We start from the raw sequence: 19,638 nt of genomic DNA on the forward strand, positions 1-19,638 counted from the left end.
TTTTATACGCGAGGGGAGGAGTCAGCCGCTGTCCGGGCGATGTAAACAAAGTGAAGATAGGACTCTGAAAACTCTGAAAACATCACCGACAGTGGGACTCGGGTGTTACACCCATTGTAGACAGTCATGACTCAGAGTTATTTTCAGAGGATATACTTGATTTATATTATATTTAAGTGTGAAAAATCACATAAAGACTTTAATTAGACTAATGACCTCATAATATTATATATATATAATATTCAAATTAAATCATAATGACAAAGACCTGGTATGAAATTAAGGACACCTTCTGTCTTCTAAAACTTTGATGGACATAAGATCTCATTTGAAATCTGGCTCTCAGGCTCGAGCTTTGTCTCTGACTTAGATTAGTATGAAACATCTCTGTTTTCAGAAGCCGGTGAGCTCATCGGAGACACTCCTCAGCCTGCGGGGGAACAACCAGCTCAGTATCGCTGGATGATTTTTATCTGTTTTCCTGTGACTCAACATCTTCAATTAACTCCAATTAGACTCGTCAAAGGACAATTAATCATTAATCAACTGAGGGAGCTGGGTGGTAAATATTTACTTATTCATCGTACATATTTCTTGTTTTGCTCATGATTATTTTATGAGCCAATTTTCCTATAAAGTGTGCTTATGTGTGTGCAGCTTTTTCATCTAACGTTTGCAGTCCCTGGTCACACATTCATCATGGATGTTAAACCGTAATCTTTTCTTTCATCCTGGCTTGAGACAGTCTGTTGATACGATCCAGAGGAGAGCAGGACCGCAAAGTTAATAGACTATCACTCCCCCTAAAAAGAACTGATTGTACTATTCAGGAGGGTCACAAACACAGTGACGGGTCGCCGCCAGAGTGAGAAGAAAAGAAAAACTCGGGGATAAGTGAGTGGGGTGAAACAGTGTGTATATTTTGAGTCCTGTGGGTTAATTCAGTGCCTCTTTCTGCTAAGATTGCCGTGTCTAAACATTCATGAGCCCTGCAAGGAGGGATTGATGGACGTACGGACGGAGGGAGAGAGGAAGAGGAGATGAAGAGGAGAGGAGAGGAGGGGAATGGATGGAGCAACAGCGCAGCGCTCAGACACAAGAGGGAGAGCTGGAGAGGAGGCAGCTGCTGTGTGAGCTCGTCCACATCGCAGCTCTGAGCAGGTAGAGGGAGAGGTGGAGAGAGAGAGAGAGAAGAGGAGGGAGAAGGGGAGGGGGGAAGCCTGTCTTTTCACCTGAAGATTACTTTGTCTCACATTTCTCTCACCCCGAGCGCTGGTAGGAAGCAGCAGCCAGGACCGAGCGGAGTTGATCTGGAGGTGCCGGCTCTGCTTGCTCTCTTGTTTTTTGTTTTCTTTCCCTTCTAGTCTGCACGGGAGGTCAGCTGGACTACTGTGCAAATATCTTTAAAATCTTCTATTGGAAAGACTGAGAAATAGAAGCAGAAAGTGGCACTTCAAGAAGAGGAGGAAAGTGAGGTACCTGCAGTCAAAGCACCGGCTGCAAAAAGAAGAAAAGTTGAACTGAAAACCTACACCTGAAAGGTAGGATTTTTATCTCTCTACTTAGGATTTGTGCGAGTAAATGCATTTGATTGAACAACATCATCTAAGCTGGCTGCAACTGAATATCACCATTTTCACCCTGAATAATGCAAACTCCCCAAAATATAATATTGTTGCAGAGCAACCTGTTACAAGGTGAGTCTTTAAGTGCTGTTTTTTTTTTGACTTACTTTAAACTGTGATCAGGGTGACTTTGTACGTGTGAAAAATCACAACTATGTATTGACTTTTGGGAGCAGCAGCTCTGTCATTTGTTGAATAAACTCTGTGAAAATGTTGGGACAAAAAGGTAAAGAAATAGAGTTTGAAAGAAGGAACAACATATTTTTTTGTTGCGGAGGCTAGGCAGCAACAGAGCAGAAAAAAGGAGAATCATTTGGACAACAGAAGGAGAGATAGTGAGAGGAAAAAGTGGGAAAAGAGGAGGCGGAGAAAGAGAAACTCAAGTGTGAAGGAGAGTTGGACGGAGAGAAACAGAAAGAGAGAGTAAAAGAGGAGTCGGAGAAGAAGGAGAGGAGGGTTGGAGTGGCCATGGGGGGGCTCGCTGGCAGCCGATTCAGTAACCAAGGCAGCTGACATGAGGGAGAGCCAACAGGGGACAGTGGGATTTCTATTTTTCACCCTCCCCGAGATACGCCGGGGCTCTGCCAAGTCCCCTGCCTCATCCCCCCAAGGATAAAGATTTCATTGTGCCGAGCCGTGACCGAATTCATTAAGCATCAACATGTACTCTCCACTGGCCGCTCTAGACTCTCTCTGACGCTCTCTCTCTCTCTCTCTCTCTCTCTCTCTCCCTCTCCTCTCCTCCTCTCTCCCAACACTCGCTCTCACCGCTGATACTCGCTCTCCTGACGTCTGCTCCTCCCCTCGCGCCTTCATTACTGTCTCAATTGGCTCCACAGTCAGCCAAACCCTCGCTGCAACAGTTGCATTTTGCAAAAAGCTCTGCAGAGAATAATGTACAAACATTTTGGAGGGTGGTTTTTTATCTCAAGAGGGGGGGGATACTTCTGGACAGACAAGTTCAGGATACTACACGGGGTCTCTTTGTGAGCTGCTTTAGGGGTTTCTGGAGATTTTAAATATGGCCACTTTGCTTGAATTTGGGTGATTTATACATAAATGTTTTACATATGGAGGATGAATTTCAAATGTATATTTACTTTTTTCTTGCTAAGATTTCCAAGCACTGTAAAGGATATGGGATAAATAGCAGCCAGCACAGCTTGATTGGTTAATAAGATGCTAGCACAGAATAAGACATCTTAATTATTTTAGAAAACTAATGCTCATATATTTGTAAAATAAAAGAGCCATTAATAAACTATTGTGTGAAAGTTGGCTACAAACAGAGATATATAAACCTTCCCTTCAGTTCTCCATATAAAGTTTTATGGAGCATTTTAGCATCTTTCAGCTACTTGTTTTGGTTTTTGCATTCAGAAACAGCTTTTCCTGCAGCAACAGGCACACATTTCAGTGGAAAGAGCTGAAAAACAGACTCTAAGCTAGCACAACACCCAACTGCACAGTTAGCAACTGGCTTTTGAACATTGAGACGCAGCTGTTTACCTGATCATTAAAGTTATAACCCGTGATGGTGATGGTGCTACGATGCTGGATGCTCATACTTAACGTGGGAAAAGTTTACAGTCATGAGGTAGACGTATGTTGGAGTGATCCCAGGTCTGTGCAGACGGCTTGTTCTGCAAATCATGTGAGAGTTGAAATCTCTTACATATGCAGTATAGGCTCTCTGCTCCAATCACTGGAGAGCAACCCTGGCAGCCCTGCAGCGTTCTGCTAGAAGGCTTCCAGAGAGCTGGCCAATCAGAACACAATGGGCATGTGGGGAGGGGGGCCTTAAAGAGACAACATCTGAAACTTACCGTATCAGTGTGTTGTATTACAGACTGACATCATGAAATGTGAAAATGTGGATAATATGGGATGTTTAATGGTTTACCTTTTCAAGGTATTCAAAATGATTCCATTGACATGCTCATGTCTTGTCTCTGCATGATGTTCTCATAAGCAGCTGTTGGTTTTTAGCATATAATAAGTGAATGTTGCTCCTTTCATGTCCTTCATTGGTTTATGGAAAACATTAAGTTTGGCAATTTGTTTTTGCCATTTTCTTTCTCTTTATGCCCAGAGCAGCCGTATTTGGTTGTGAAGGTCAACCCAGTAGAGAATTGTCATTCAAAGGTAACCATGCCCAAAGCATACCCTGCTGTATGTAACTTTAACTCTTAATGGCTCCTTAAGGAACAAAATTAACATCAGGCTGTTCTGAAGATTTTAAACTAGTGAAATGTTTACAGGGGTGAAGCAAGAAGTAAGCTAGATTTCCAAAGTCGCCCCCTGCTGGACATTAGAAGAAAGCAGCTATGTTGGGCTTCTGCTGTGATTTCACTTTTCTTACCCAGTGGATACTTTGCTTCTTTCTGGAAAAATGAAATCTGATTTGTTACATTTTATCCCCAAAGTATCAAATCCCTCTCCTAAGGTTGGTTGAGTAAACTGACTATAGGTTCAAAACGTTGTCCACACAAACTTGTATGGAGTTTTTATAAACTTGCATGACTCTTTCCTTTTTAAAATATTAAGTGCATATAAAAAAAACCTCTTGTTTAGCCTCATGGCAATGAATAAAGTGCTACTGAGGTTAAAGTCCAACCACCCAGTGTTCTTTTGCACTTGGTGAATTCATCTTAAATTGTGTCACATGTGGGCCAATAGCCTATTCGTATGTCGAGCACCCCATGTGTGGAGGCTCCTCCCAACATTTCCGGTCTCTCTTAAACTGTCCAATCTAATAAAAGGCAAAAATATTTAAAGATATTTTAAAAAAGTATCTCATGAGGGGGAAATTAAGCACTTATATGTTCTTTATTGTGTGCTACTCTTCACAAAAATTAGTCATTTGTGTTCCTAACCAATATCTTTGCTACTGTAAATGGTTAAAAGTCCATTTTGAAAGCTATATTTAGGATGTTTTTCCTTTAATTTTGAATACATTTAGACACAAAAGAAAAATTATACCTCAAGGTTTGGGTCACTCCCAAAGAAAGTTAAAAAAAAAAGTATGCATTGGGGGCATCTATGGTCTTGCGGTTAGGTTGGGGCACAATGTACCAAAGATAATCCCAGGTTTAAATTCAACCTGCTGCCCCCCTCCCGCATGTCATCCCCTACTCTCTCCTTGGTTACTCTATCCACTGTCCTATCAAATTAAATCATTGACAATGACTAGAGACTTCATATAGAGAAATCTTTACACATAAGCTCTATTTGGTATCACACATTTGCAATGAAAGGTTTTACTATTCCCTCATAGATAATCTAATATATTCAGACAAAAAACAACCCTGAGTGAAAATGTATCATTCTAGAGAAGTAAATGAGTGAAGTAGGAGTAAGCTGGTGTTCAGTCTATCCATCACACTGAAGTCTTTTCATGCCCCTCTACACACTGGAGACCGAGTCACCCCTTCAGCTAAAAGGCTGGTAAAAGGCTCCTCATTGTTTCCAAGACGTGAACACTTTGCTTGTGGTGGAATCAATAGCCCAGTAAATTCTTAATTGAATGACTGTGGGGCTCGGAGCCTGATGGTGCTTTATGGCCCACCAGACGGCCCCATTGAGAGCACAAGGAATGACAAGGACCCTGCTGGCATTGTTGTGGTCTGGGAAACATTCACGTCAATCAGCCGTGGCCTGGCAGGCGACAGCGGCGGTGGGAGTGTGTTAGCGCTTGTACACCTGCCACGTTATACGCCTGAGCTGAGCCTGGTGTCGTATGACCTCCACAAAGCTTTTGTTCCTTTTCAAAACACTTTTTTTGGCTCATTTGATCATCATGGAGCCTGTTTTTTTTTTTTTTTTTTTTTTCTCCTGGTGTTATTCAACACCAGAGAGAGGTTTGTTAGATGTCATCCAGGTGAGTAAAAGGCAGAAACCACCCTCAGGTGGTTGAGGGTAGAAAGTTGGCAGCGAGATGTATGTTTTTCAGTACACAAAAAGTAGCCGAACAGATTTTTTTGTCGGAGCTGCAACTCAAACGTCTGAGCTGGTGATGGATTGAATGACCTCTGGTTTCCCACTTCAACACAAGCACACAAACTACAATGCACACATTTGGTCAATTTTTCTGAGTCTACTTTTTCAAGCTGCAGAATCTCACCAATCACTTTGCTAACCTGATTCTTCACAATGGAAAGTGTTGATACTAAAGAGTTGACGTTGTATACTGTGATAGAGTAGAAATACCTGGACGTTCTGGAAAATAGGCAATATACGTTTCCTTAACTTGTTATTTCAGAGCACACTTATAATTCATCCTTTAATTAATATATTAATTTTACACTCTGTCTAATGAACATGAACACACACATGCACAAACAGGATCCTGTGGACATGCATTAATAGAGAGGTCTCAGAGTGAGGGGGCTGCCCACAGCTGAGCGCTCCAGAGCAGTTTTGGGGTTTGGTGCCTTGCTCAAGGGCACCTCGGCAGTGCTCAGGAGGTGGACTGGCACCTCTCCGGCTACCAGAGCAGCTTCTGGACTTGGTCCGTGCCGGGACTTGAGCCGGCGACCCTCCGATTCCCAACCCAAGTCCCTACAGACTGAGCTACTGCCGCCCCACTTAGGCCAAGACTTCAGCAATGATCAGAAACAGTCCCAGATTTAGCTTAAAGGCTTTATATGCGATTTTTTGATCCAGCAGATGTCGCCCTTGAGCACCAGCATGAAACCAAAACAACTCGCGCTGCATTGTTGTGTTAGCATGCTAATGCTAGTGATCTTTATTATGCTCGTATCTTCACACTGCATGTAAATTTACCTGAAATGAGCGTGATCTAGAAACACAGTTAAGCAGTGAGTACAGTATGTTATTCTTCTTTTCTCTAGTCCCTCAATTAAACAACTTTTATACACGAGGGGAGGAGTCAGCCGACCGTCCTGGCGATGTAAACAAAGTGAAGATAGGACTCTGAAAACTCTGAAAACATCACAGACAGTGGGACTCGGGTGTTACACCCATTGTAGACAGTCATGACTCACAGAGTTATTTTCAGAGGAGATACTTGATTTATATTATATTTAAGTGTGAAAAATCACATATGAAGACTTTTAGAAGTGTGCCCTTTGCATTCTTTAAATAAAACAGTCACAACCAGCACTTTTCAACTAGAAACCTGTTCAGTAGTTAAAGTTAAAGAAGACGTACACGGCGGGCAAATAGACTGCAGCAGCTAAAAATATGATTGTAATTTAAACTGTCAGCAGCAACACAGGGAGCGCAGCGCAACCTTAAAGAACACCTACAGCGAGTAATAAGTTCAATCCCGAGGCACTCTGGGTTTTAAACAAAGGCAACACTTCCACTTCTCCCTCGGCGTTCATACAGTACAATAATGTTCATCAGTGTGTGATATATGCGTGTGAGTCATTGTTTGTGTGTAAGACTGAACAAACTCCTCATTGCCTGAGTCTGATCATGCAGCGGAAGATGCAGGTTTTCATTTCATTAAGCTGCTCCTGCGACTCCCTCCGAGCTCAGACAGTGAATTATTTCATCCCCTCTTGGATTGAAAAAAGTAATCATATTTTCACTCCTCCCCCCCCCCCCCCCCCCCGAACTGACTCTCAGGCAATGGATCTATTGAAAATGATAGTTGCTTAAAGTAATAGACAGAAACAGCTCATCTCTGAAATTAATTTGAATTGATTCTCTCCAGTCTCTTTTCCGCTGCTCAAAAACCGAGGTTTTCAGGAGGAAATTTGAAGCGTTCAAGGCCACGTGTAAAAAATCAATTTCCAAATAATGAGCTGATCCGAGGGATGAGCTTGTCCGTCTCAGGAGTCCTCATAGTGGACAGAGCATCATTCAAAATCCTGCAACAACGGTTGAATGGAAACATAGTGGAGTGCTCCTTTGTGTAATAAATGATTTCCAGTAGAAGAAAATACATCTCTGCCTGTGTTTGTTCAGCGGAGCATTGTTGAATCTTCTCCAGGCTCCTCTCGGTATATCAACATTTTCAAATATATTTTGATACCATTTGTTTGAAAATATACCACCTCTGTTATTGTATTGATTGATAGTATTGAAAAGCACCTACACTTTCAATCTTTGGTCATATTTTAAACCAAAGCTGCTGCGAGTGAAAGAGAGTGAGTTCTGTCTAAATTGCAGAAAAACATTGGCAACAATTCTGTTGTATTTGTGCATTCAAGACATTGTGCAAAACAAGAAAATGAGCCAACATTGGGCGTCTATGACTTACAGCTTTTGTGTCCTTGATATGGAAACAGGTATTGATAACACTTGAGTTTTACTAATATCTTCAAAGTTTAAAATTCCGACAAATTGAGAACCCCACCACAAATGATTGTAATAATTGGTTTCATAAACATTTTGGTCATCTTAAAGTCCCCATGAAATGGAATGTAGGGCGTATCAAACTGCCATGTAGTGATGTATTTCCTACTGAAATGGGATAGAACCAATCACAAGATAGAAGGCGGGACATAACGTTGGGATGAGTTAGATTGGATCGTTGAAAAGTGGACGTATCACAACAAACTAGATTAACAATTAGACAAAGCTCATTGGTCGAAAATGATTAAACACCTCTGAGTGCAGGATGAGTCAGAGCATTTTACAGGAAGAGAAAATACTGTGAGTTTGATGTAATAATACACAGATAATGAACATTACACACAGGAACACTGGATTCAAATCCAGAAAATGTATTTCAAGAGTCCCAATCAACTTCACCCAAATGACAGAGGTTAAAGACCGCTTTGTTACGAGTTGTCAGGACTTTCCATCATCGTCCGGAGAAAAAACAATCAATTCACTGCAACTGTGTTTCTTCACACTAAAAACATACAGGTTGACGAACAACCTACAAACCCATGTAGCTGTTTTTGCAAATAATTGCTACGACCTGGTTAGCTTGGAGATTTGAAATCAAGTGCCAGTAGGCTAGCATGCAGTTATGGTAGCTACTGTAAATATGTGCAAGATGTGAATTACCTTATCCATCCTTGAACTCCCCCGCTGTGGATCAAAAAAGGATTGTCTTATTATATCCCTTCTTTCCACTGCTCAGGGTGTCATTACTACACAATACATTTACATAGGATATACAGTATATTTGATTTTTTTCTATATTAATATTCAGAATGTCAGATGTCAAGTATTTATAGCTTAACCCATTAAGGGGCAAGCAGGGTGCTATACGGTATTGATTCAGCATATACTTAAGTTTCTTGTAAACTTCCGATCTTCAAAAGGGAATATTGATTGATAGTGAATTGTGTTTATAGCTAGTAGTTCAAAATGTGAGAATAATTAAAGCAACATAAAATAATTTCTAGCTAGTAGGTTTTGTGTATTAGAGAGAAGGGGCTCAAAATTGAAGAAGATGTTAACGCCCCTAAACCCAAGATGAGTCATTGAAATGTTTCTTATAGACAGTGGCATATCCCGAATATCTACAAAACAACTTCTTTTTGATGAAGCAGCCTCAGACAGTGACAGAAAATGGTTGAGAATGGTAGCTTTAGGTTACATTACCTAAAACAGGAAACAGGAGACGGGGTAGTCAAGGAGACTGTTACCTTACAAGCAGATTTCTATATGCAACACCAAATATGCTCAGAGTAAACCGGGTCAGATATCGAACTCTGTTTTCACTCTCTGGGTTAGAGCTGAAGGAAAAGCACCTCAAATATATTCCTAAGCTATGATTTGCAATTACCTCAAAATCAACCCCCGCACCCCACCCCCTTATTGATTTTTATAACAATCCATCTCTGAGGCGAAAAACAAACAGCTCATCGACCTTGAGGCCAGAATAAGCATCTCATTGCATAAAGAACGGAGTGTGACCTTGGTCCTGGCAGACAGTGATTATGTTTTATTGGTCCAAAAAAAGGAGCCCAATACTCACCAATGTACTCTGAGAGGATAAAAAGGGAGCGCAGCGCAGAGAAATGAATTATAGTCCCTAGAGTCTGTGGGCTCCAGTCAACTTTTTTCTCTCCTTTAGCAATGGAGGGGATGAGTCGCCATAAATCTGAAGCCGCAGATCCATTAAGTTTCTGGACTCTGCAGCACACAGTATCGGACTACTCTCAATTTCTCGCTCCGTCCAAGCTCAGTAGACCGGAACTGACTGTAAAAATCTGTTAATGGTGTTAGTTCATGTATTTCTGAAAACATATGTCCCTGTGTGTATATATTATTTGATTGTTGCAAAGAAAGTACTACGTTTGTAAGACAAACTCATACCATTAATCACAAGAGGTCATCGTGGTTCTGCATCCTTAACAGACCTGCTGTAAATCTAAACAAAACAGGATGTGGGGAACATTTCTGTGGGAAAATTCTTTGAAAAAGGAGGTTGTTATACGCACATCACGTAGGTGCAGGGCAGTGCAAAATCATCAGACTGTGGAAGAAGATTTGCTCAAAGGCCACAAAAAAGTTTTATAAAACACACATAAAGCACAAGTGTGCGGGCCTATCTTCTTCCACAGTCTGTGGGAAAAATGTACAAATTAATAATACATCAACCAATGTAGTGAATGTTTGAACTGGATTGAAAAAAAAAGACCTTTTCAATTTCCCCGCTCTCCCTAATCCTGGTTTGCTCGTCTATCCACGGTCCTATCTACTAAATGAAGGCACATAAACCCCAAAATAAATCTTTAAAAAAAAGGTTGTCAACAGATGTAATGTGGACCTATTGTAGATTAGCTGTGATGTTCTGCTACATGTGCTGCAGACAGTGCTTAGAGTAATGTAAGATTGAAGACTTTGTGCTTGGATGGACATACTATGGTTGACACCTTTTCTAAACGACCTAAAGCAAATATGACGTTAATAACCGTACACGCCCATCATAGACTGTATGCAAGAATAGAATGTAGCCGATTGGTTGGCAAAGAATTTGGCAGCCAGATTAATGAACAACAAACTTTATTGTCCATGCAAATTCGAATTCAAAGTTACACTGGGTGCAGACAAAATGCCTCTAGATGCAACAAGAAGGCCACATACTGTATGAACACATGGATCTCCTTTAAGATTAGAGCTGAATGTAGATGTTTTTTGACCCCTCCAAATCAATGTTAGCAGTGGAAATGGTTCCTATTAATGTATTTTACTAAGTTTGTAATGTTGGTTCGACACTTAAAGCAACAATATGTAACTTGTCCACCTTAAAATAGTACTTTTAAAGCCGATCTGTACAACAACTTTCAACAGGGAACTGGGATGTTAAATAGATGTAGGCTTCTATGTTAACTAACTGGCTGCGACATCAAACTACGAAGCCTTCTCATTCAAAAGACAACACAAAAATAACAAGAACTACCATATATCTAAGAATAATATATCTAAGAATAGTAGATTTGGTAGTTACATTCTAAAAACTTCTGGAATAGCATTTTATCTTCGAACAGTTACAGGGACCAAATTGTCCTCTGATTACAGTTTGCATATATAATTATGAACATACACCACAGAATCTGAACATTTCTCTACCAAAACTCCACAGTGCACCTTTAACTATAATTTTAATCCAAAAGTGCAGACAGCAGTTAGTAAAAGAGAAGTGTTTAAAAGGTTTAGTCAAAACTTTTAGATGAATAAAATAGATCCTTTTTTATTTTTTTCAGAAAAGGCCATGGCCTCTGCTGATACATTTGTATTGAGAAGCTTTCAGCATTAAAGAACGTTGTGAGCAGAGTTCAGTAGGTGAAAACTAATAATAAAGAATTTCTTTAAAAAATTGCCTCTTTGTTGCACGATTCACAAAAAAAGTCCTTGATCGTCCTTGGCTCATGGCCGAATTTTCCATTAGATTTAGAAATAGAAAAAAACGGTCTAACATTTTTTTCTTTCCTGCGATCATGTGTGTTCCCCCTGCAGGACCTGGAGCTGATTCTGCTTCTTTTCATGCCCAGGCTTGATGTGAGAGCTGCTACTACTAGAGTATTGTATTTGTGTGTGTTTTCTTTTTGTCCACAACCCGCGAATACGTGTGTGTGGGTGTCAGAAGGAGGGTGTTTGGATCAGAGCAGATTGGTGATGAAATCTGACCTCTGGAAAAAAAGTTTCCTGTCCACATTCTCCTCCTTGAACTCCAATCCATTAACTTCAGGTATCAAATTCATCCCAACAGGTGTATGTGGTAAACGATACGGGCCTGTGGCTGCCTGCCACAGATGCCGGGATGAAAGGGAAGCTCGAGATCAAGTGCTCTGCTTACACACACATACACCCAACATACCCTACACATTTCACAGGGGGCCCCGCGCAGCAGCTATCACCCGCATCATCTGCAGCTGTGAGGGAAGTGAACGCATCACGCCATGGTAGTCATCTGATGGAGGTTTAAAGAGTTTTGAAGGAGATGTGACAAGTTCTGAGAGACACATTTTATTGTAAGATACAGTCGGGTCTCTGATTGGCTGGGAAGGCTTTTATCTGCGCCTTCCTCAAACATAATTTTTTTCTCTCTGTATCCCTGAGCAGCCGATCGATAGCGCGAGAGTCGTGTAGACAAAAGAAGACAAAGTCAGAATAGAAAGCTCTTACATCTGTTTCTTCCCCGCTGTTTGCTGAGACGGGCAGGAATTTTTTAGTTGTTGGAGGAGAAAAAAATAAATGTTTGCCAGAAAACTTTTTGACTTACAGTACTCGAAATAAAAAAAGGTTCATCCACTCCTCCTGAAGCTTGAGGAATAAGTTTCCATGTGTGTGCATCGACTCAACAGCTCTTTTATGTACTGAAAAGGTCGTAAAAAAAACTCAAAATTCATGTTTTACCTAAACGTCACACTCAAAATTTGCAGCAGATTTAAGTAATGAGAGTCCTGGACGAGATTTCTTGTTATCTGGTTCATTTAAAAATGAGCTCAGAGGTGAATGTCAAAATAAAAAACAATAGTTTGGTTGTCAGAAAGATAAATATCAAGTCAAGCAAATGAATGCATGGCATGTTCTAATCCTCATTTGCATGATATTCTGCATGAATACTTCTGCATCTGGCAGAATTTCCACTTCTGTTTCAGAAAAAACGGAGCTATGAAATTGGATTTTGGATCTTTTACTTACAGTTGAATAATACAGTACATGTTTCTGATCCTCTCAGAAACTATTTATTTGCTCACGCTGAGCTTAAATCCCCCCGTGTGCTATGTTCACGCTCGCTGTTTGATGGGCCCCGACATCTCTTACGCCTTGTTGCAGTGATGGGTGGGAGTGGTGGGGCGGGGTACCTATACCCCCCTCCTCCTCCTCCTGCTGTACACACAAGAACACAGACGAGTTGTTTGATCTCACTCTACAACGGTTCAAAAGAGATCTACGCCTCAACTGCCGTCATAACCCCCCTTCACACTTCATCGCCCGCCCGCCCGCCCTCCCTCTCTCTCCACCCACACACACACACACACCCCTCCTGTTGGTGTCGGTATACACTATTTCCCTTTGAAATCACATTACCTGTGTCCCCTCTTCAAACTGAGCGGTGTATAGGAGCAGATGAGACAGAATGAGAGAGGAGAGGGCGAGTGAAGTGAGGAAACAACCGCAGTAAGAGCTCAGTATCAGCTGTCTGCAGGAATTCCTGCTCAGATGGGAGGATCGGTTGCTCACCCTGCTGTTTTTTTCTGTCTTGCATGTCTAACATATTAAATATAAGGATATTTTAGTGTCTCATTTGGTAGCCATGACATCAATCTGTGAAGGGGAAACCAATAACAGTGATTTTGTTGGCTTTGCAGGTAAAGGCAATTTATTAGCATGGTTCAATCTTTTTCAGGTAAATACTTCTTTAAAGTCTTAATATGTGATTTTTCACACTTAAATATATAAATCAAGTATATCCTCTGAAAATAACTCTGTGAGTCATGACTGTCTACAATGGGTGTAACACCCGAGTCCCACTGTCTGTGATGTTTTCAGAGTTTTCAGAGTCCTATCTTCACTTTGTTTACATCGCCGGGACGGCCGGCTGACTCCTCCCCTCGCGTATAAAAGTTGTTTAATTGAGGGACTAGAGAAAAGAAGAATAACATACTGTACTCACTGCTTAACTGTGTTTCTAGATCACGCTCATTTCAGGTAAATTTACATGCAGTGTGAAGATACGAGCGTAATAAAGATCGCTAGCATTAGCATGCTAACACAACAATGCAGCGCGAGTTGTTTTGGTTTCATGCTGGTGCTCAAGGGCGACATCTGCTGGATCAAAAAATCACATATAAAGCCTTTAAATGAGTTTTAACAGCCCTTTAAATCTAAATGTGTATAGTCACTGGGCTTAATGACAACAAAAGCAGAATGAAATCATGTATGGCCACTTCAGTGCAGAAGAGATATCCTAAACAGTCGGTACAGCAAATGTGCCAGCCAACAGTTGTTTGTCTGTCATCCGCTCTTTAAGCTATTTGTGTGGTTAGCATATTAGCCAACAGTGCTTTGCAGGAACATTAGCATTTTCCTTGCATTGTTTTTAATCATTTTCAGGTACAATTGCTGCTTAAACAGCCTTTGAATTATACGTTTTATAGCCACTGGGCTTCACAACATCAACAGCCGTATGAATTTAAGACATGTCTGGGCAAATTAAATAACATACTGGTTGATTTAGCAAAAATGCTAGCTTACAGTTGCAAGCTCTTTTCTGCGTTCTAGGCTCGGCCTTTTACTGTTTTCTGGGCCAATAGAGATTCAATTTAATCTCCTCGGTAACTTGATATGGCTAATGTGTTAGCTAAAACCGGCTAATTTAAACATCTATGAGCTTTGCAGTCACATTAGTATTTCCTGGAGTGTCCATTTTTTTACTTTTTAACAGCCTTTAAATGACCAGCCTTTGGTCAGTGCATTGGTTTCTTGGACATCGGGACTGTTTCAGGAGCCAAACAGTTAATAGGCTATAGCAAACATGCTAGCTAACAGTTGCATTTTTACATTGCACCAGGAATGGAGAAACATTTGCATTCATTAGCCGGTTTAAACACATGTAGTTGTCTTTCTGTTTACTGAAAATAATCGAGCACAACATAAATCTTCCTTTTAGTCCTGTTTTCGTCTTGGTTTTGACACGTATAGATGTAGAGGTACGAGGTTTCTTTTTGAAAAGGAATTTTTAGGTATCCACCACGAGAAAATAAGTTATTGTAACATGAATATTCTAATGTATGTATTTGTAAAATGGTAAACAATCAGATTAAAACCACTTCATTTTAGAAAAGAAAATGAGCTATTAGAAAGCCAGACAGTTTCAATTTAGCAGTCTAGATACTTTTCCTCCTTCCAAATCACTAAACAAGTACTTCAGTTTGATATCCAAGAGTGCAGCTCGCGAAAGATGAACTGCACGAGTACATCTTTGCTTTGGTAATGGAGAAATGTCGGTCAGGGACAATGCTTCGGCTTCAATCCTTAACAAGAGCGGCGAGCACTGGTGGCCATATGTTTGAGTAAGTGCCTGTCTTGTACAACGAGCCAGCCTGCCTAGTCAAGTGGGGCCTGGGATCCATGTTTGCAGTCACTTCAATTCTTAAATCCTACCTTTAAATATTTGAAGAGCCAGACGCAAATTAAGAACAAGGAGCGGAGAGTCAGCACAGAGCACATGCAAGAATAGGAGTGCATTTATAATAAATGGTCCCCCCTCTTGATTTATTTCAAGGCCAATGAGCATACGAACGAGAGCGAAATTAACTTGTTTTACACACTCAACATGTGACGGGAATGGCAATTGTTTCTCCTGGCTTTGGTTTCCAAGGATGTGATGTTTATTGAAATGGAAACTACCTTCTTTCTCTGCCAAATATGAGTTTGAGTCCTTTATTTCGGGGCTTAAACTCACTTCCCCCCTCTTTCTAGCTTGTGTGTGTCATCCTGAGTTTTGTCATTTCTGACATTTCCAAGAATATTTTTTTTTGAAAAGTGTCAGACAACATCCTGTATGCAACCACAGGAAACATTGGAGCCACTGTCAGGAATAAAATGGGGAGTCGTGTAGTCTTGTATCATCACGGTCGACTGAACCTGCTGTTGTTTCAGAAATCGGTCTCTGTCTGACTCCGGATGTTTCTCAATATGAAGCTTCAGATGGATAAAAATGTTGACTTGCCTTCAGACATCACTGTGGTTGGGGTATTTTTGTGCATTGCATCATCAGGATTGATTTCTTCTCAGGCTGCCCCAGATTGAAGAGTTTCCTGGTGTTTATCTCAAGACATTATTGAACTAGTCTTTACACTTTTTTGGCATCAATTTAATAATTTAAATATATAAGTTTTAAGCTTCACTGTTTGAATCCCAGGCTTGTAAAAGAACAGTACTGATTTTGAATCTAAAAGAACAAGTAAGGACTTAGCTAATTATAATTATTCAAATTTTATCTAACAAAGTCCCTCTCCAGCTTTTGTCCAAGCTGTAGTTAGGAGATCTCTTGTTTCTTTAAAGTCTTTATATGTGATTTTTTAACACTTAAAAGTAATAGAAATCAAGTATATCCTCTGAAAATAACTCTGTGAGTCATGACTGTCTACAATGGGTGTAACACCCGAGTCCCACTGTCTGTGATGTTTTCAGAGTTTTCAGAGTCCTATCTTCACTTTGTTTACATCACCCGGCCGGCTGACTCCTCCCCTCGTGTATAAAAGTTGTTTAATTGAGGGACTAGAGAAAAGAAGAATAACATACTGTACTCACTGATTAACTGTGTTTCTAGATCACGCTCATTTCAGGTAAATTTACATGCAGTGTGAAGATACGAGCATAATAAAGATCGCTAGCATTAGCATGCTAACACAACAATGCAGCGCGAGTTGTTTTGGTTTCATGCTGGTGCTCAAGGGCGACATCTGCTGGATCAAAAAATCGCATATAAAGCCTTTAAGCAGATTGAGGCCAAATTTACACCATAACAATCCACCAAAAATCTAATTGTTTTCGTTTTCAAAAGAAAGTCCCATGCTCAGGGAACAACATTTTGTTAACAACCAACTGTTACAAAATGCCAAAAATGCTGTAGTTGGCAGTGAGACTTTCTGATGTAATAACACACAAATGTGCACATACTCCTCCTTCTACAGAGCGGTGAGGTGGAAACATATAAAAAAAGGCTAATGGCCCTTTGGCTGCCTTTTGCCGGTGAATAAGGTGGAATAGCGTGGTTAGACTCAATAGAGTGAGCAGCACAAACCAAACTCAGGAGTCCACCATTGTTGTTGTTTTCCACCTACTCACGCGTTGCTATTGACTGGAAGCATTTGCTAAAATATTCAATTTTCAGAGGAACTGCCAGTTTACACAAAGACAGAGATGGTGCCGTTTTCAAAAGTTTGCACTCCGGGGACCATTTTCAGCAATTCAGGCACCCAAAATGCTGTTTTGTGCAAATGAATTTTCATGACAACAGGACCTAAAATGACATTATAGCCTAGCTTGGGGCTGCCTGCAAATTAAGTATTGAACAACGGTTGTGAAAAGGGATCTAACGATACACTCAACTAATGGTCCTGGATACTGGATTTTATCACGATTTTTTATCAAGATTTTCAAATTTTCAAATTTTTTAAAGAAGTAAGTTTAAAGTTTAATTCTCTGAAATGGAAAAGAGAAAGTTGATTGTCCAATCGTAGACCTATGATGTTGTATGTTACAGTTTCCGTTCATCACGCTCCTTGTTACTCTGTTACCATCCTGTCTTTATCTGATTGTTGATGCAATTGAAAAATCATCTTTCAGTATGTTGCAGTGATGCTACCAGATAGGATCTTTCAGCGCCTGTTGGAGTAATGATGAAAGAAATTGACACCTCGACCCTTCACTCGTCAAACTGATCCTTGAAGTTGAAGCACATCGTCTTATTTTAAAGCGTAATGCCAGTGACAAAGTTGACATTCATCAAGTGAGATGTAAGATTGTGTCGCACACAGATTTTCCAAAGTTTGAAGATGGGCTTTTTTCTGTAGTTATCAAAATATTATTTCAAAGATTAGATACAATCTGGTAAACTTTAGCATACAGAGAGCCGGACGGATGTGCTTAAGATTCTCAACAACGCTTCAACAAAGTCCCATCCCGCTCGTTCTCGGTTGGGCAAACCAACCACACACTGCAAAACTAATAATAATCATTTTTGCGTCGGTTTGTTTTGTAATGGGAATTGGAAGCACACATAACCACGAGAGAAGCCGTATTTGAGAAGCATTTCAAAACCTTCAGAGTTGTGTTTTATTTGCTTAGTGGATACTTTAATCTGTCATTTCAACACCGGCAGCTTTACACATTCTGTGCCGCCGGATGGATTTGTTTTTATGGCTGAATGTTTATTAGAGGCAGCCGAAGTAAATGACTTCTCTTGAGGAAAACACTACAGCGCCGTTTCATTTCCCTGCTCCTACAATTACACAGCTCCATCGAGTACAACACTTTTTGTTTACTACAGTGTTGAGATGATAATTTGCAAGTTTAAAGCTCCGCGTTCGAGGCTTGTAAGGAAATCTTGATTAGTATTCAAACACAAAAAGGAGAGGAGTGTGTAAAATCTGTTTCCAGACATTCGTATGAATATAAGCCGAGCTGAAACGAATAAAATAATAAATGTCAGACTCTGATATGAAGAGAAGTGCGAGACATAGACAGACGTATGCAAACAAAGCCGGCAGAGAAAAAAGCAGGGTGGAAGCCTGCTGAGTGTTGGACTGTGGATTTGTCTCCTCAGCTGCTGGCTAAGTCTGTCATCTGTTCAACGGTTGAATCAACATCTGGTGAAACCCTGCATAAACACAGCTTGCCGGGAAAAAAAACCACCGACGGAGAGGCGGTGAGGGAGAGGGAGAAGCTTATACACTCGACTGGGTGTCACACTTGTAATGCTCCTACAGTGAGAAGCAGATATAGAGCTTTTTTTCAGAACACCTCAAGTCAATCCTGTTGGAAGTAATGCATCAGAAAGCTGCTGTGATAACATTACAGCTTCCTGTAATAGAATAAAGCTCTAATTTTAGACATCACATCACATTTACTGATCGTATCAACAGGTCATGACTCGAATTACATACAGAGTATAATAAATAATTCAGAAATGGTATACCTGTTAAGAGTCTTATTTATTTAGTCTACCTTGCTCCTGTGTCTGCATTACAACAAAGAGAGCACAGAGGATGCGTGCAGTTTGGAAAGATGAGCCGAGGCGGTGTGAGAGGAAGAAGAGATCACACATGATAGAAGAAGAAGCATCTCATAGCCAGAGGAGCAGATTCACTTTTGCTTAATATCATCTGGGGGGAGCTCAGTGTGCATTTGCAGGAGGTTTTTGGGGTGTGAGCTAGAGGTCTGCAGTCAGTTTTAATCTGATCTGAGGAACCCAAGACAAGACCTGGGATTCAGGTTCAGGTCCATGTTTTATTCAAGAGGCAAACAACTGTGGGTGAAATGAAACAAATGAAGCCAATGCAGGAGTGCAAACAAAAACAAACTGCCAATCCTTCGAGTGTCCACTTGAAGCTGGAGCTTAAAAAACCCTCAATGTCCCAAACACACCCAATTCAAAAAACTGTTAGGCAGGTACGTCGTGGCTGGTTTCCAGGAGGCTTACGGCCCTCCTCAGCTCCAGCTCCAACTCTTCATCTGTTTCTAAATTGACTGAAAGTAACTTTGAGACAGCATTTCCAACATGGCAACCGGCATTGTTGGGCTTCAAAAACTCCTCTTCAGACATCAATTGTGTCAATCTATGTCCATGTTCGATACATGGTTGGTATGATGCTTTTATCACACAGTCTCTCCAGGATTTCAGGGGGATTTTTCTGTGATTTCAGGCCTGATTCCGTGGCAGCATTTTGAATAATTTGCAATGCAATAATAGAGTAATGAATACAGACTGTATTGAATATCGACATAGTCTCAGCCACATCACCCATTGGTGTCTGATTGGTGTTGTGAAGCCGAATGATGGAGGCTGTGAAGAAGGGACTAAATCTCTGCCCCTGCTAAATTTCAATGATATGAAAATAATTCA

At 40.7% G+C, this 19,638-nt stretch overlaps 1 protein-coding gene across 1 annotated transcript in view; it reads left to right on the forward strand.

Moving 5' to 3' along the window:
* Positions 1–1,027: 1,027 nt before the first annotated feature.
* LOC132994604 (cadherin-20-like) overlaps positions 1,028–19,638 on the forward strand; it is a 92,834-nt gene continuing 74,223 nt past the window's right edge. The window contains exon 1 of the mRNA XM_061065082.1: positions 1,028–1,541. The gene's annotated coding sequence lies outside the window, so the exon portion shown is untranslated. The remainder of the gene's footprint in view (positions 1,542–19,638) is intronic.

This window comes from Labrus mixtus, chromosome 19, assembly GCF_963584025.1.
Source record: "Labrus mixtus chromosome 19, fLabMix1.1, whole genome shotgun sequence".
Taxonomy (NCBI): Eukaryota; Metazoa; Chordata; class Actinopteri; order Labriformes; family Labridae; genus Labrus; species Labrus mixtus.